The sequence below is a fragment of the Trichechus manatus genome, unplaced genomic scaffold (assembly GCF_000243295.1).
Source record: "Trichechus manatus latirostris isolate Lorelei unplaced genomic scaffold, TriManLat1.0 scaffold00013, whole genome shotgun sequence".
NCBI classification, from domain to species: Eukaryota; Metazoa; Chordata; class Mammalia; order Sirenia; family Trichechidae; genus Trichechus; species Trichechus manatus.
In genome coordinates this window covers 153,350-159,465 of record NW_004443949.1, presented here as the reverse complement: position 1 = coordinate 159,465, position 6,116 = coordinate 153,350, and the positions used below count along the sequence as shown (strand labels likewise).

Here is a 6,116-nt window from a genome sequence, read left to right as displayed (position 1 = left end):
TTTTACAACCAGTAGAAAGGAAGAAGCCAGAGCTCTGGCGGAGAGTAAATAACATATTCCGCGCGGAAGGAAAAAGACATTAAAAGCTCTTGAGCAGAGGAGTCTGCGTGCAGGGCCCAGCCTTGTAATTTACAGCATTAATGCTTGCTGTGCACAGCCCCTCCCTATAATTTGAAGCCAGTCCTTCTTAAAATGGGAAAATAGTGGTGGTTTTATAGGCTTTATTTGGAATATATTGTGTGTGAAAGTACACATTTGAAAGAAAGAAGCCTGGAAAAATGGCACTCCCGGCCTCCTTCAGAGGCCACTGTGCTCAGGGCTGTGTTTATCTGTACGTGGGCACCCGGCCCTTGCCTTAGAGGCAGCAGCATGCACGGCCTGCGGGGCTGGAAAGGTAGATTCACATTCCTCACCCCAGATTCAGTCTCCACTGCCTGCGGCGCTCCTCAGCTACCCGCGGAACAGCCTGTCCCCACTCCCCATGCCCGCCCCACAGCTCTAACTGGATTGTCTAACCAGAAGTTCAGGTAGGAGAGGAGGTCCAGAATCTTACCTCTGAAATGTTGTTGTGTCTGGCTCAAGGTAACCTTTCAGGTAAAAAAAGACCAGAACAGAGAACAGAGAGCTGGAACCTCCTCGCCCCTGGGCATGTGTGTGGGTGGTGGGGCTGTGCGGGGTACTCTGTGGGAGAAGACAATAATCTTACAATATTATTGTAGATGGGTGCCGTGGAGTCAGTTCTGAGTCATAGCGACCCCATGTGACAGAGTAGAACTATCCCAGAAGGTTTTCTTGGCTGTAATCTTTACAGAAGCAGATCGCCAGGTCTTTGTCCTGCAAAGCCGCTGAGGGAGTTCGAATTGCCAACCTTTCAGTTAACAGCCTAATCCTTAACTGTTGGCGCCATCAAACCAAACAAAAATCCACTGCTGTCGATTCAATTCCAACCCATAGCAACCCTATAGGACAGAGTAGAACTGCCCTATAGGGTTTCCAAGGCTGTAAATCTTTATGGAAGCAGGCTGCCACATCTTTCTCCCAAGGATTCAAACTGCTGACTTTTTGGTTAGCAGCCAAGCACTTTAACCACCGTGCCACCAAGTCTCCTTGTTTGCACCACCAAACCCATTGCCATAGAGTCAATTCCGACTCATAGCGACCCTATATGATAGAGGAGAACTGCATTATAGGGTTTCCAAGGAGCAGCTGGTGGATTTGAACGGCTGACCTTTTGGTTAGCAGCCAAGCTCTTAACCACTGCACTACCAGGGCCCCTTAGATAGTAAGCTACAATAGTTTATCTCACCATAGTAGCTAGCATAGAAAACAATGTGCCAGGCATTGTTCTAGGAACTTCACGTGTGTGGGCTCATTTAATCCTTACAAGAATTCTATGAGGTACATACCATCACGAGGGGAGAAACCAGTGCATGGATGGGTAAAGCTAGGAAGTGAGTAGGAGAGCGAAGATTCAAACCTGGCTTCAGAGTCTGGAGTGGACCAGCATCCGCTGACATGGGTAGACTGTTGTTCCCCCAGGAAAGTCAGCTGGTGCCTGCCGTGTCGATGGTATGAAGGTCTCATCAGATGAGGACTGGGTGTGTGACTGGCTAGGCCCAATTCAGTGGTTGCTGGTACTTGAACAAGACCCATGCAGTTGTCAGATGTTTCTGCGGATACAGTTGCAGTATTACTACAAGACACTGATTGGTTATTATTTATTAATGGCTAAAATTAGGGATTACAGATAGTTTCACGGGATGCTTACATAATGGTCACAAGATGCTTACATGTGGTTTCTTTGTCTATCTTGTAAAAAAAAAAAAAACTTGCTGGCAACAGCACTCAGGTGGCACTCTTCTGGAGTACTGTATTTTGAGAGGTGCAAAGTTTACTTGGTCAAAACCCCTAGGGGCATATGATTTCACATCCTGATTTTGACCACCAGCGAAAAACGTGTTTTCCAAAAAACAAAACAAAACAAGCAAACAACAACAACAAAAACCCATAGCTATTAGTCTAGAAATCCAGATTAGAATTAGATAGCAGGGTCAGCATATCATGCCTCTGTCGCAGTGACTGCACTGAAAGTTGTCTTTTCCTGACACACCGTTGAAGACAGATTCTTATTTTTATGAGACAAATCACCTGTGTAACTTTCCTTAGATAAATGCAAGCAACTAGGTACCCACGGTTTTGGGTTAAGTTTTTACAGATATGTTGTTGGTTGGTGACAGTTGTCTCTCTGAGAACTCTTATAAGCGCCACTCTGAAATTGGGGTGGACTGATTTGTTTAAAGACTTCAGGCTTTCTGGAGGGAAAGTGTTTGAAGAAGAATGGTATTATGAGTTCAGATGTGTTCCCCAAAAATGTATGCTGGAGTCCTAAGCCCTGGTACCAGTGAATGTTACTTTATTTGGAAGTAGGTCTTGGCAGATATAATTTGTTAAGATGAGGTCATACTGGAGAAGGGCAGGTCCTTAATCCAATATGACTAGTGTCCTTATAGGAAGTCCTTAAAAGAAGAGAAAAAGAGACACAGACACTGACACAGTCATACGACAATGGAGGAAGAGATTCCAGTGATGCATCTACAAGCTGAGGGATACCAAGGAGTGCTGGTCACCACCAGAAGCTAGGAAGAGGCGAGGAGGGATTCTATTCAAATTCTTAGAGAAAGCTTGGCCCTGCTGATATCTGTGCTCAGACTTCTAGCCTACAGAACTATGAGAGAATAGAAGTCTGCTGCTTTAAGCCATCCAGTGTGTGGTACTTTGTTACAGTACCCTAGGAAACCAATACAGAAGAAACAGTCAACTGCATCAAATAGTGTTGAGAAAACAGGTAATAGAAAAATGTAGAGGAAATTTGGCAAAGTGAAGGTCATTGAGAACTTTAATGAGCAGTTTCAATGCAGCGCTTGGGAGTAGAGAAGATAGGGTCCATAGCTCTTTCAATAACGTTAGCTTGGGAGAGGGAGGTGAGACAGAATAATGGGTTGGTAGATAAAATGAGATGTGTGAAGAGAGATTTTTGTTGTTTTGTGTTGTATTGAAGACTAGGGGCACTTTTTTTTCCATGGGAATGATCTGGTACAGAAAGGAACACTAATGATGTAAGAGAGAAAAGGGATACTACATGAGTGACGTTCTTGAGAAGGATGGAGAGGATGGGTGATGTGGTTGATGGATGCAGGGATAGTTTCTTTCTGAGGGACATAATTCAATCTATAACAGAAGAGAAGTGTGAACAAGAAGAGGATGACGGCTAAGGCTGAATAAATGCCTTCTGAATGAATGAATGACTTGAAACAGTGAAAACTTCGCAAGTTTTTCCATGCCTTCATTATTGAGTTACTTGTCCTCTGTATAAAGTCTTCACTTCTAACACTTCTAACAATGCTCCTTAGCAGCGAGGGTGGCGAGATTTCATCTCACATACTTTGGACATGTTATTAGGAAGGATCAGTCTCTGGAGAAGGACATCATGCTTGGTAAAGTAGAGAGTCCACAGAAAAGAGGAAGACCCTCAACAAGACGGATTGACACACTGGCTGCAACAATGGGCTCAAGCAAAGCAACATTTGTGAGGATGGTGCAGGACTGGGCAGGGTTTCATTCTGTTGTGCCTGGGGTCGCTATGAGTCAGAATCAACTCCAAGGCACCTAACAACAACAACGACATTGCTGTTGAATATGGGTCATCCACACCCTGTTGCCTGAAGCTTCCAGATCTCAACTGCTCCCGTTAAGTGTGTATTTGTGTAAAGACGCAGACCTCATCTGTGTGAGCCGAAGTAACCAAGGAGACCAAAATGATTACTGCAAAAAGCTTGAATGACATTTTCAGAAATGTAATCCTACTTCTTCCTGAGATGGCTGTGGAAATTATAGGTCTGCAGGCTCAGAAAGACTATCACTAAAGGTCTCAGAGCTAGAGTGGTGTGTGGGAGTGGGGAATGATGGAGATAAGAGGGCAAAATGTAGAGAAGGACTCAGAATGGGACACTTGCCTTTGTTTCTCCCCACTTTCTGGACCTTCAGGGAAGTCTATCTGCTGCTCCCCCCAGGAGCTTGTCCTTGCCTTTATGGCCCAGGGACAGTGGTTTCACTATAGTTCTCCTTCTGGTGACACCTGGTGTGAGCCAGATGAGGCTCCAGATTCCTGTTGATTCTAAAAACCCTTAATCGCCTTCTGTAATCATCAGGAATCTTTCATACTCCTAATTGATTATTTTCTTATCCTTCCTTCCCCAATACATTTTTTTTTAATGCCCTTCTGGCGACAGGACGCTTGCAAATGAAAACAGCAAGCTCAGGGGCGTCTGGGTCTCTAGTTAGAAGTATCAAGAGTGAAGGGAGGGTGCCCGTTGCCTGGGGCCCATTTTATTCCACTTAGCCTGCCTGCTGAACTGGCAAGCACAGGTAACGGCTTTCTTGCAGAGTCTCTGAGCACCGTGACTGCATAATGACAACTGTGGTTGGAGGGCCCCAAGCTGCCACACACATACATTGGCTGCTCCTGAGGAAATGGTGTTTGAATTGGTTTTTTTTTTTTGGAACCCAGGAAAGAGAAGGCTAAAAGGTGCTTTAATTTACAGTCTTCAGGTATAGGAAAGAGTTTTCTTTTTTTTTTGCTCCTCTTAAGGAGAATGATGACTCTGAATGCCTACAACAAAACGTGAAGTTGCAAACTTAAGTGAGAGCAAGAGACCTTTCCAACGGGCATGAGAAAGCATCCTCTGACCATTTTTCTATGTGGAGAAATTCGCATGTGCTACTGGGCAGATTTGCAGGATCTCTGGATATACGAAACACGTGCTCAATAAATTTAGCTCTTCGCCTTTCTGAATGCAAGACTGGGCCACACACTCTCTTGAACGTCCTCTCATTGCCATTTTCCAAGTGCATTTAAGATTTGGGGCAAGATCAAGTTAGAATGTGCTTGTGTGACCCTCTTGGAATGCACGTCCACCTCTGTCCCTCTGGCATGACCTACTTGTACTCTTCCAGAAGGAGGGAGAGGGGTAGGACCTATCACTTATTAAACACCTGTCATGCAGCAGGCCCTGCAGATGAGAAAACTGAGATGCAGAGACATGAAGCAATTTGCTCAAGATCTTGAGCCAGTCTGACTCCAAACACCAGCATCCTCCACCTTGCTCCACATTCTGAAGCCTTTATAATCTGAAGCTTCTCTTGTTTCTCAGAGATTCTCTGTGCCTGGCCTATTTTTCTAGCTTGATAGCAGCTTTATTTAGGTGTTAACAGGAGAGCCCTGCTGTTTTATGAGGTGATAATCCAAGTCCTATGTGGATAACTATTCTTTTAGGCTGAGTGGTTTATCCCGCTAATAAAAAGAAGTAGATTATTGTTCTGAAAACCCAACGTGTTCCTTTCATTCTTGTATTAAATGCTTTCACATTTACTTTTAGGAAAGGCCTCAAAGCGAGCCCCTGATCCATGAATGAACAGGAGAGGGAGGAGTGGAGGGCCTGTCTGTCAAGAGGAGGTCAGGCAATGTTGGATGAGGATCTGTTGGCTGAGATTTGAGGAAGTCATCTGCAATTGTTGAGGATCTTTTATGACACCTGGGGTTTGCTCCTTTTTCTTATTATTTGAAGTTCTTAATGGGTCATAGGGTGACCAACTGTCCCAGTTTTCCTTGGGATGTCCCAGTTTTATGTAAGAATGTCCTGCATCCCAGAAAACCCCTCAGTATTGGGCAAACTGGGGTGGTAAGTAATCCTACTTAAAACTTCAACTGGAAAAATTAATATAAAAACAGGGCAGAGAAACAAGAACTAAACCAAAAATTTGCTTAAAAATTTACTGTTCTTTAGCATTGAACCCAGGTCGTTGGGTGGTGCAAATGGTTTACACTCGACTGCTAACCAAAAGCTTGGAGGTTCGAACCCACCCTGTGGCTCCGTGGAAGAAAAGGCCTGGTGTTCTGCCTCTGTAATGATTAAAGCCAAGAAATTCTATGGGATAGTTCTACTTTGTAACACATGTGGTCACCATGAGTTGGAATCAACTCAACAACACAAGACATCAATAACAACTGGCATTGAAGCCACTTTCATATTTTTTCATGACAGCATATTTTCAAGGCC

General features: G+C 44.3%; 1 long non-coding RNA gene across 1 annotated transcript in view; it reads right to left on the bottom strand.

Annotated features, from left to right (window-relative positions):
• Positions 1-1,565: 1,565 nt before the first annotated feature.
• LOC111819604 (uncharacterized) overlaps positions 1,566-6,116 on the bottom strand; it is a 48,153-nt gene continuing 43,602 nt past the window's right edge. The window contains exon 5 of the long non-coding RNA XR_002823182.1: positions 1,566-1,670. This is a non-coding gene — a long non-coding RNA (uncharacterized LOC111819604). The remainder of the gene's footprint in view (positions 1,671-6,116) is intronic.